This window comes from Myotis davidii, unplaced genomic scaffold (assembly GCF_000327345.1).
Source record: "Myotis davidii unplaced genomic scaffold, ASM32734v1 scaffold436, whole genome shotgun sequence".
Taxonomy (NCBI): Eukaryota; Metazoa; Chordata; class Mammalia; order Chiroptera; family Vespertilionidae; genus Myotis; species Myotis davidii.
In genome coordinates this window covers 492,966-505,090 of record NW_006292604.1, presented here as the reverse complement: position 1 = coordinate 505,090, position 12,125 = coordinate 492,966, and positions in this window count along the sequence as shown.

The following is a 12,125-nucleotide window of genomic DNA, read 5'->3' as shown; positions in this document are numbered from 1 at the left end:
TTAGCAAGAAAAATATGTTCAGCATCTCTTGTCCTTAATTGCACTTTGGAATTTCACACAACTCAAAAAATAAAAAATGAAGCTTTAACAAATATATATATATATATATATATTCCCAAAAACATGTATACATGCTTTAAAAGGTAATAGCTCAATTTTGAAAAGGAAATGCATTTAATAAACATGGCCTTTATAATTATTCAAAGTGTATTTATACATTTTTGGGACACTATTTATTAATAAAATTGTATGTTTTGACTTATGGAATTCAAAGGGAAACAGTAAAATCAGGTTCAATAAGATTGGTTGCCATTTCTAAGAAAATATAAAGTTCAATAAGTGCAAAATATTCAACAGTGACATAATAAATGCTTATAATTTTTCCCCAAGTGTAGTCATTGGAGTAAAGTTTTACTTATTGCACATAGTTTTGTAAACCTTTTCTTTCACAACCTAAGTTTTTCATAAAGTACAAATAAAAAACTTCAAAGCTTTCACCACATAACACAACTTTCCTAGTTTTAAACAGCCTAATCATTCTTTTGTTGTTTCAAACAAAGAAGCCTTCTTTTACTTGAGCCAGATTGTTTTATATGCTTCTTTTTCAAAATTAAGTTTTATCATTAAGAGAAGGTGCAGTTTTTATAATCATTTACTGAGTAACAAGAAAAGGGGGTTTTCTTTGAACCACTTTGTAGTTAAAATAAAGAACAGACTTCTGCTATTTGCGATACAAAAAAGTCATATGTTATCACCTCATTCTGGCCCAACATACACTTGTTAATAACTGCAGTTTATGAATATTTATCATGAGACAAAGTGCTTAAAGGGACAGTACAGCTTCAATTTTCAGGTAGCATTTCTAATAACAAGGGATAGATCTGACTGAGTCCTTAAAAATATAGACTTGCCTGAATTTGTCATTTCTTTTGTGAATCTTTTGCTCCTTTCATTTCAACATGCCTTAAGCAAACTTTACTGAAAATTACTCAAAACCTTTTCTGTTAGACAGAGTTTTGGTCTTTACCTAAGCTTCTACAGGTTGCAAAATTTGAGCTGGAATCATTGACGACAGCTGAAATAACTATTGTTAACTGATCATGGTTCCGTAGTTGAAAATATTAGACCAAACACAGGCCTTCGAAATATGATATAGTCCTGAAAGATGTGCCATGCTATTATAAAGTGAAATAAAATTCCACATGCCGGAACTTCAGTTCCTTCCAGGTGTTGGTTTGGGTCCTTAGCCATTTTTCTACTCCTTCACTTTTCATTTCTCGTGCTTTCCTGTGTGTGATCTATTTTCCTGAAAGAACTTTCCAGTGAGTTGAAAGCCTGAGAACTCCTAAGTTCAGATGAATGATAATGTGCATTGTCAGAGAGGCAGTGAAATTGAGTCCTTGGTTCTGGCTGCTGAGCTGAGAGCCACAGGAGTTAATTGTGTGAATGGTAATGAGACCGGGGAGGCAGCAGATGCTCGCGTGCCTTTACAATCCAAATCCCACCAACAAATTCCTCCCACAGAAATTTTGAGGGACATCTTGGCACCCTGGAGATGGAGATAGACCCAGCTATAGCCACATGCCACCTGCTAGACCTATTGTTAAAAAAAATGCCCATTACAATAACAAAGTTGTTTGCTGTCTTTTGCAATGACTTTATGGCGCTGGTTTTTATCGTACTAGTGGAATGGAAGGAAAAGGGATATCTGATTCTTTACGGAGAAATGTGGTGTTCAGTATATGATGCATATTCTTCTGATAAATCATGCCTGCCTTTCCTCTTGTAACTCCTCCTAAGCTGTTTATTCTACGTCAGATTGACAAGGCCACATGGTTTCTGTTATCAATGAGAAAAAGCAGCCATTTTTATCCCTACATAAAAATCAAAAGAGAATGTAGGTTAGGATGTAGAATTGCAATGAATATTTACTTCTCAATGAAAAGAAAACCCTTTGACCTCTTGAATTAGTCTTAGCCAAAATGATGTGTTTTTACCGAGTTAGAGTTGGTTGTCGGTCACTGATCATTGAGTTATTCTAATGTGCTAAATATCTAAGACTAGTAAGGCTGGAATGCCCTGTTTTAGGAAGATGAGTGATGAGAATGGAGGCAAGAAAAATCAGAAGTGACCCTCACATACGGGGTTTGTTTTAGGTTTGTATGGCACTGTTTTCCATATGGCTGTTTAGGGCTCCCCAGGAGGGCAGCAAAGTGGCATGACTGTGACAAACTCTGTTATATGTCAGTCACTTAACCTTTTGAGGACGCCTATGCCTGCTTTGCTGAAAGCATGATATTGTATTCCTTGTAGGAAAAAGTGCACTATTTCTAGTATTGGAAAATCCAGTTTGGTTCAATGGCGACTGCAGATAGGGAAGATTTGTCATGTGTATGCTGCCCTGAGAGAGAAGCTCTGTGTCTCTCTGGAGGTTACATAAAAGCTGCTTAGGTTCTCGCTTTCTGTTCAGCTGGTTGACCCTCATTAGTATAAAGGCAGTTAGTTAGGCTGGAATTTCTGAATTCATTGCGGACGACCTTTGGTGATCTTGCATTAATAATGCAGGTTTTACATGGAAGTATTTACATGCTTTGTAAGTTTATATCATTATGATAAGTTCAGGTTTGGGTCTGTATAAGCTCTACAGCACTGGATTATTCTGTTTGTAAAGACACAAGATCCTATAGTAAATAAAAAACTGTGTTCTTTTCATCATAATAAAATATGTGCTTTTGACTTACTGAGAAGTCAGATATGGAAGCATGTGGGAGCAATATGTAAATGCCAGGCAAGCTGTTTATACTGGGATGCACTCCTGCATAATAATCATAATCCAATTCTAGCAGAAACCTTTTGAATTTAAAACATTGCAGAGTTACAGCAAAACAGAAAGAACCACAGCAAATATTATAGTTGCTGATTGTGAAAAAGCTCAAATATGTTACTTTAATTTTTTCCAAATCAGGGCTTTCTATAAGTTTAACACTATCCAGCAAAATCACTTTTACACAATTTTATTGTGCTTTGGTAAGCTGCTCTGGATAAAAAGGAGGGGAGTAAGATTTGCTTTTTCATATTTCTATTAGTATTGCTGAAAGAACACTTTAGAACAGAAATGTGCAACCATTTTGCCTAAGAAAATTTGTATTGGAGGTTGTGGAGGAAGTGAATATTATTTTATTTCATTAGGTTAATGTTAGAGATTCTGTGCAGATTCCATGATGTGGCACACTATATGTGTGTCTTAAAATTTACAGAAAAGTTTCTCTGTTGTTATTTATTTGGATGGTTACATTCAGTACTTTGGCTGCGCAAGAAAAAGCACATTTGCTTGCCTTAAATTATATTACTTTCTTTGCCAGAATGCTAGTGTCTTTCATGTAGTCTCACAACAGAAAACAGAGTTTCTAGAAAAGAGTGTCAAAATGAATAATATACTCTTGAGTACTCAATGTTAGCAAGATATCCAGGTGCACTTTTTATGTCTTCTTCACAAAGTCAGGATTCAATACTGTATACAAAAAATATATATATTTGTGGAGAGTGACTTATTGCTGGGAAGACTGGCATTGGTATGGACAATGAGGCAACATCAAGGAGTTATTGAGTGGGAAGTGGGTATCTTTGACCTCAGGTCAGTATCTCCTGTACTGCATTAGATCACTCTGTGTCAGTCCCTGGTTCGCTTTGGCTCAAACACTGAAATGTTTCTAATTATAACATAAATAAGGATCTGAATGTCTACTCTCCTTTTCTCAGTTTCCTAGACTTTCTAGTTGCACCTTTTAATCTACAGATGATTCAATTGTGTTTCTTTCTGGATAAGCCTGGTCTCAGAGATATATCACAGGGAGGGTGAAGATGTCGTAAGGGATTTGGGATATTTACAGTTAGAAAAATATCACCTCTGTTTTTATCTCCTGTTTCCCCCAGATCTGCCTAAAAACCCTAATCCTGCAGCTTTGATCATGTTCAAGGATAATATCTAAAGGACAAAGCAGTGATGATTTTTGTGTTGCATGGGATGCAATATTTTTCCATGACACAATTTCACCTTGATGCATACTGTTATCTTTCCCCATAGCTTCATAATTTTGAAAAAGAAAAGAATTTTAAAAAGGGGCAGACTTTTTAATTTATTATCTAAGAAACAAGTAGTTATTACTTTTGGAGGCAGATGCGCATATCCAGTATATATTAGCCATGTGAAAGTTTACATAAACTTTGTGAGTCCGTTGCTTTATCATAAAATGGTCATAAGATTAATGTGGCAGACAACATGTGCTCTCTACTTAACACCCACTCTCTACTCCACTTTGTTAACTGAACCCCCAATTTTAGTACTTTGTATGAAGTGGAGGCACTGTTCCTGTAACTCAGAGATAACATTTTTTTAGTCTAGGCCAGTCATGACCATTTCACTGTCCTTGCTAGAGACTGATGAATGGTCATGTGACACAAATCTGACCAATAAACTTTAACTGGATATCAGTGGAAGGTTCCTAGAACATATTTTTATTTTCTTGATGAGGAACCCACGAAAGAAGGTTAAGGCAGCACAATGAAGAGGAAAGAGCAGGAGGATGAGAGAAATCTGGCTCAGGGTGGTATTACTGAGGGGCTTAATCATTTAGTGTCAGAAATATCTTCTCTCTGTGTGTCTGGTGTCTTGAGATAATAAACTCCTTTGGGTTGACACTGGCTGGGTTCTCTGCCTTGTATCCCCCATGTTTCTAGCGATTATAAACATTTCATTATTAATATTACTATAAGAATTAAATGAGAAAAATACATAAAGCACTTGGCACATGACTTTTAATGAACTATTGCCTTTATTTTTACTGTGTTCCAAGATCTTAGCATTTAACTGCTATGTGAGATGTTACTATTTTAAATGTGTGCTGTTTTTTTTTTTAATGAGGAACTCAATCTAAATGTAAAACTCTTAACTTTGCCCACTTTATTACATTTTGGAGTATGTATTTGATATAATGTTTAACTCACTCTGGGATAAGATATTTTCTTAAATATTCTCTTGTTTTAATGAGAAATTTTGGGGGGAGTTAAATGCCTGTAGATAGAGAATATCAGCTATAATTGATTAGTTTATTATACCTAAATTATCCAAATTCAAAATAAATACTAGGTAATAAAGAGGCACAATGTTGTCACAAATGGTAGCCTCTAAGTGCCTTAGAGGAAATAGACACTATTTTCAATGAAGGGTTTGCAACTTTCCTTAGCTTCATTTCAACAGAAACATTTTCTATATAATTAATATACATTTATTATGTAAAAGCATGCAAACTATTTATTTCCTTTAAAAGTTGGTAAAGGAATGGAAAGTATACACATTTCCAGGGACCAACTGTGGAGCTGCATATATGGTCTATTGATCATATATGTACTTCATTTTATGAAATTTTAGTTAGTCTTGATAAAACTTGCTATTTAACAGAATACCTTGAACCTTTCATTTTTCTTAAGCATCTTACAATTTGATGACATTGCTCTTACTGCTCTACAAATCCTACCTTTTCCTTCATTGATTGTGTTTCAACTGGTGGGTGGTAACTGTGAAGTGAACATTTTCCCACAAATTCCAAGTAAATAAGCAACTGGACACTGAAGCTGCAATGAACTTAGTTGTGTTTACTAACAGTAAATTCTCTGTACACAATTGATGCTAATATTCAATAGACATTTATTTAAGCTTTACATACTATATTAAACTTCCTTTAAAAAAGCTTTAATATAATCCAAACTGTCCTAAAATGGCATTGATTTGACTTTTATTATTTAAATGAAGGCTAATACTTCTAAGCCATATTAGATTTCCTTTATATTTTTAGAAATGTTATCTTAATAACAGACACCACTTTATGTGTAGTGGAATACTCCCAGTAGGAAAAAAATGTTTGAATAAAACTAGATATTGGTTAGAAGCCTCTGGAAGTATTACGTGAAATGGATTTTAACATGAACACAAAGGATTCAAGCAATAGGCTTAGTTAAGGGTAAATGAGCAATGTACCAAAAATTTTCTTTACCACACCCCTGTAAAGAAATACTGGCAAGAAGAAAACATAAAGCAAACATCATTTATGTATACCAGACAGATGCAAAACACTCGGCCGGATATTCCTAAGCATACACATATGTACAAATTTACATACACATAATGACTATGAAACTATTTTTGCTTGTGGAAATAGCTTTTCAAAAAGAATTAGATCTCTTTCTGAGAAGTATTCCCCTCCCTAATGAAAACTGTACTGCCTCAGTGGGTGAGGACAGGGTGATAACGGATATAAAACACTGACTGGATCCAGAGAGAAGCTTAATTTCTCTTCCCTTTGGATGAATTTAACTTAAGAGAGAACTTTTCTTACATCACTTCTACTTATATTCTCAAATGAATGGTATTTAAGCTCTGGCCCTTTCTATGATAAACTCCACAAACTCCTCTGAGAAGCAAAATCTCACAGCACAGAAGATGCGAGTACCATCATGTTAGGGTTTCCAGCACTCGGACAATAGATGACTCTTCACAGCAGTGTGTCTCAAACTCTCATGTGCCTATGAGTCAGCCGATGATCTTATTAAAATGCAGAATCTACTTGAGTAGGTCTGGGCTGCTGTCTGAGAGTCTGCATTTCTGACAAGCTTCCAGATAATGCCGCACTGTTGCTCTATGGACCATACACTGTGTAGCGATGCTTGTAACTAAGAACTGAGACCCAACTCACTTGAGGCCTAACCACACTTTCAAGTCTCTCAAGTTTCCTAGCAGCAACTTTTGGAGGCTTTGTTTTCTGCATTGGTATACCACCTTGAGGAGAAGGAATTTAAGTGAGTTTATAACAGTTCAGATGATTCATGCTGGGAACAACATTGCTGCCATCCACTCTAACTTTGTGATTTGGTTTCAAATTTTGACGAGGCTCCCAGTATACACCCATTTTCACAACATTAGATCTTAGGTGTCTACCTTATTCTCTCCATTATAATCTCTAACTCCATAATCTGTCTGGCTCCAAAATCCTGAAGTCCTGAAAGGCATAGTAGCTTACCTGCATGCCTGGCACAGGGACTCAGTTGATGGCCCAGTGCCAGACCCAAAGTCACCGGCTGGGGGTTGATGTACTACCTTTGGTAGGACATCCCAAATACTGATGGCTCAGGCTGACAAAACTGACCCAGCACCTGTCACTGTATGTCAGGGACACCAACTCTTCCTGGACCCTAGCGATACTGCCTCCTGGCACCTGCACAACTATACCCCCAGGTGTGTTGTCCTCCTGTGGGCATTTATCCCATCCCATGTTGATCAGAATTCTACTAAAGTCTATTTCTATTTTACAAGTCTAAGGAGAGTTTAGGATCCATTCTCAATTCCCAACTTTTGATCTTATGTTGATAATGTTGTTCCAATAAAGGGTTCATGTTGTTCAGTGATTTTTCATTATTCTATTCTTGAATAGATTAGTGAATGGGATACAGGGAGAACAACAAAAAGAGATGCAGTATGGTTGATAAATGGTCTAATAGTGCTTTTGTAAAATGAAAATCTTATTTGACAAGTTTTATCTTTTCTTGTCATTGCCAAGTATCATATCAAATTGTATCCTTTTATCCTCCCAATATAGTGTGACATGGTATTAAAAAAGTTGATCTCACACTATTTGAGAACAGGCAAATACTAGATGTGTATCCTACACCCAATATGAGATAATTAAGTACCTAGTAGACTTCCTTAACTGTGTTATTAGATATGTTCCTATGGTTTTGAGTGTGGAGGTATACTTGGCCAGATCTGATCAATCTTTTCAAATTTTCCTCAGTGAATCAGCAAGTTTTCCGGGTCCCCATAGATCAGTGCTACTAGTTTTGTCGATTGTTTCAAAGGTGACCACAAATCAAAACTAGAGAGAGCTCCATCTTCATAGCATTATATCTATATAAGCATCTAAAAGTTTTTTCCTTCCATGGATGGTAGAGAGGAAACAGACACACGGGGGCCAATAAAGGAAACTAAACTTTGTTGTACGTTTACTCTGGCCAATTCTGTGGAAAGCCCCCAATTTCAGGCAGATTTCATTTCCTCACACTTCGCTTCATTGCACTTTGCAGATAGTACGTTTTCCTACAAGTCGAAGGTTTGTGGCAACTCTGTGTCATACTAGATTATTAGCACCATTTTTCCAGCAGGCTCCGATGATGATTAGCACTTTTTAGCAATAAATTACTTTTTAATTAAGGTATGTACATTTTTTAAACATAATCCTCTTGCACACTTAATAAACTATAATATAGTATAAACATAACTTTTATATGTGCTGGGAAACCACAAACTTTGTGTGACTCACTTTATTACACTATTCATATTATTGTGGTTGTCTGGAACTGAACCCACATTATTTTCGAGGCATGCCTGTATTTAAATCTTAGAAGAATTTGTAGGAGTGAATTATTATTATTCCCAGAGGATGAGACAGACGCAGGGAAGTTAAATAATTTGTTCAGGATTACACAGCTACCAAGTGGTGGTACCTGCATTTATATGTGTGTTAGACTCATATAAAAAGTCAAGCTTTTTATTGTAAACAGTTCTAGAGTGTTGGGCTTCCTTAACTTTACCAACCTTTGTCTGATAAAACTGTGGCTCTTATCTAATTTCCCAAGACACATAGCAATTACTGAGGCTTGTATGGACATGTGGAATCAAGCAGGACCCTGAGTTCCTTCTACCAGACATTTCACAACAAATACTATGAGGGAAAATCATCATGTGATATCAATCTACAAGACTGTAATGTCCCATATTCTTCTGATGATGGGAAAGATGATAATATCTGACTGAAGCGAATATTTATTCTTCTACCTATTTTGCATTTCAGCAATTGATTACTAAGAATTTTACAACAAAATCCACACCTGGGGTTTGTTTTTATTTTTTTATTTTTTAGTCTTTAATTTTGTATTCACCTACCAAAAAAGACACTATTCTTTACTTCTTGTAGAGACATACTTTTATATGTGCTGGGAAACCACAATCTTGTTTTATATTTCCTTTGCTCTTTAGTAGGAAAAGAAACGTTAAAGATTTAGAATTGCAAAGCTTCATTTTCCTTTAAAACAAAAGTAATCGAAATAAATGGCACGATAAAAGTGTTATTAAAGGTGACGGGATGTATTGCGAATGCCAGCTGGTATCTTTTCAGGTTTGGCAATTGTCAGCCAGTTTAGGCTCAAGTGGTAAAAGGAGCTTCTGGGTAAAACTCAGGATGGAAGTAGCCAAGATTCTCCTCCAGGTCTCAGGTACAGCGGTGGGCAAACTTTTTGACTCAAGGGCCACAATGGGTTCTTAAACTGGACCGGAGGGCCGGAACAAAAGCATGGATGGAGTGTTTGTGTGAACTAATATAAATTCAAAGTAAACATCATTACATAAAAGGGTACGGTCTTTTTTTTTTTTTAGTTTTATTCATTTCAAACGGGCTGGATCCGGCCCACGGGCCGTAGTTTGCTCACGGCTGTCTTAGGATCACTGTGCTCTAATGCCTAATATCATAATGCCATAGTTCTCAAGAGGTAGAACCATCTCCATATCATTGGTAGATGAACTTGAAGGACCACTGAATCAATCCTCCTTCACTGGATATCTGAGGAGTTGTTTGAGATCTCTACAACTTCTACCTGACTGTAAAATTCCAGAAGGGGAAAGTTCAATCAAATCACTATTAGCTGCAACTTGCAAGAGTTTATTGGTCTTTCTCCCCTAATAGAAACCCTTTCACAAATAGCAAAGGACATGGGAGGAGTTTTTTCAGAATTTTCTTTTCAGGGCTACCAAACAAGGATATTATGAATTGCTGGAACTAATCAAAAATGCAAAGGAAAGATTCATTTTCTATTTTGCCCTTTTTGAAAACAAGTTTAAAAACAGAGGACTGCTATATACTAAGGACAAATCAAAGCACAATGCTATCAAATAGTCATATATTATTTCTCAGGGAGAGATTGGCAAGATAAACATAAAATGATATTTGATGAGGATGATATTGTAAGTGAAAAATGCTATGCTCCATGAAATGATTCCAAGTTCTTCAAAGCCTGACTCATAGAAAAACATTCTTTATGAATATACTAGAGACTCAGTGCATGAGATTCATGCACAGGAGGGAGGGGGGGCGGTCCTTCAGCCCTGCCTGCACCCTCTCAAAATCTGGGACCCCTCGGGGGATGTCCGACTGGGCTGAGGGACCCCTCTCAGTAGGACATCCCTCTCACAATCTGGGACCACTGGCCCCTAACTGCTCCCCTGCCTGATCGCCCCTAACCCCCTCTGCCTGCCTTATCACCCCTAAGCACTCTGCCTGCCTGATTGCTCCTGTTTGCCTGCCTGCCTGATCGCCCCTAATGGCTCGCTGCGGGGTGGCCAGCTGGGGTGAGAGGCCCTGGTTGTTCTGGTCTCTAGTCGTTCTGGTTGTTCTGCCATTTCAGTCGCTGGGCTTTTATTCTATAGGATAATAATTTACAACCTATTTCAAATATTTCAGTAAGTTAATTGGAAGCTCTTTTGCATTAATTCTGTTCAAGCTCATTGTCAGAAATAAAAAAATAAATAAATTATTTTTACTTTTTAAACATTAGGAAAAATGTCCTCTGCATTAAGGTAATCATGTCCATTTGTGCAGGGGTGGGGGTGGGGGGTGGAGGGAAGGTAGACTTATCAAATCCACAAAGAAAACTTTCCTAGATCCAATGGAATTAGATTACCTTTGAATTCTCACCCCGACCTTGAATAGTCACTAATTCCTTTCTTTGCTCTTTTGGTGTTTGCAAAGAGGTTCACTAAAGCCTGAATTGATATAATTACTGGCTCAAATTGTTAGAGATCTGGGCCAGATGGCTGTGGGTTTCTGAAGTCCCAGTAGCTTGTGGTAGTTTTCCTAGTTTGCCTATAGGGTTTGGGGATCAGCAGTTTGAACGGGCTACAAACTTGTAAAACAGTATTATTCATGGGGGCAGAATGTTCGTCAGCGTGACCCAGGACTAAATACATTCACTATAGGCATTTCTATTCTGCACAATTTGCCACACAGCACTGGTTTCTGGAGGGGGGAAGACAATGGCTTATAAAATGCCTCTGAATGCCTAAAACGAAGGCGAGTTCATGCTGAGACTCCTCTGCTTTCTTTTGGGGAAAGAACCTTCTTAGTGACTTCAGCTGAGCTCTGCTGAGAGTAAGCAAAGTGGAAAAATCAGAAAATTACTTTTTTTTATACATGTTTCTGGGGGGCAAAATAGAGGGTGGGAGAAAATAAATGGAGAAAAGTGGCAGTGAGATTATGTGAAACAGCAAATATGCAAGGGGATCAAGACAGCTGAGGAATAATGCAAGAGGTATGGGGGGGAAGCAGCAAGAATAGCGCCCCGATGATAAACTTAAAAGGAATTGCAGAGCAGAAAGAACATCATAAATAATCATATTTTCAAATAAGAATACCATCTCAGTTCCTGTGACCTGGATAGAGCACAGCCTCCCGTGATATTGCCTAGCATTTTGATGCACACAAAATGCAATTTTCAGCTCAGGCATTTTATTTTTCTCAGTGTAAACAAGCTTTCGGTTTTGTTTTTTTTAAAACCCACATATCTGAAAAGTGTTTTCATAAATAATGCATATTATTATAACAATTTGACTTTTAAACTATGGAGCCTCTGCCCCTCCCCACCCCCACTCCCAGGATTCATTGTGAAGACTCACCATGTATACAGAACACCTTGGTAGGCATTGGCATGCTAAAGCATGAAATGTCTTTTACCCAACATAAGAAGGAGGATTTTTTTTTTTAAGTACAGGACAAAGAAATATCATGGCCAATTTTGCCCAAACTCAAAGAAATGTGATATAAGGTAGAAGTACATTGTTAATTAATTTGAAATCCTAAGGTGTTCCTTTATGTCTTGCTAAGCAAGAGTAAAAAATAACCCTTTTCTTATCTTCAAAGAATAAAGATGAAAGAAACACAGAGAATGAAACATCTTGATTGGTTCTGTTCCTTAAAACACAGCCCCAAGACACTCTGCCTGTGCTCACAGAGAAGATCCAAGTATTG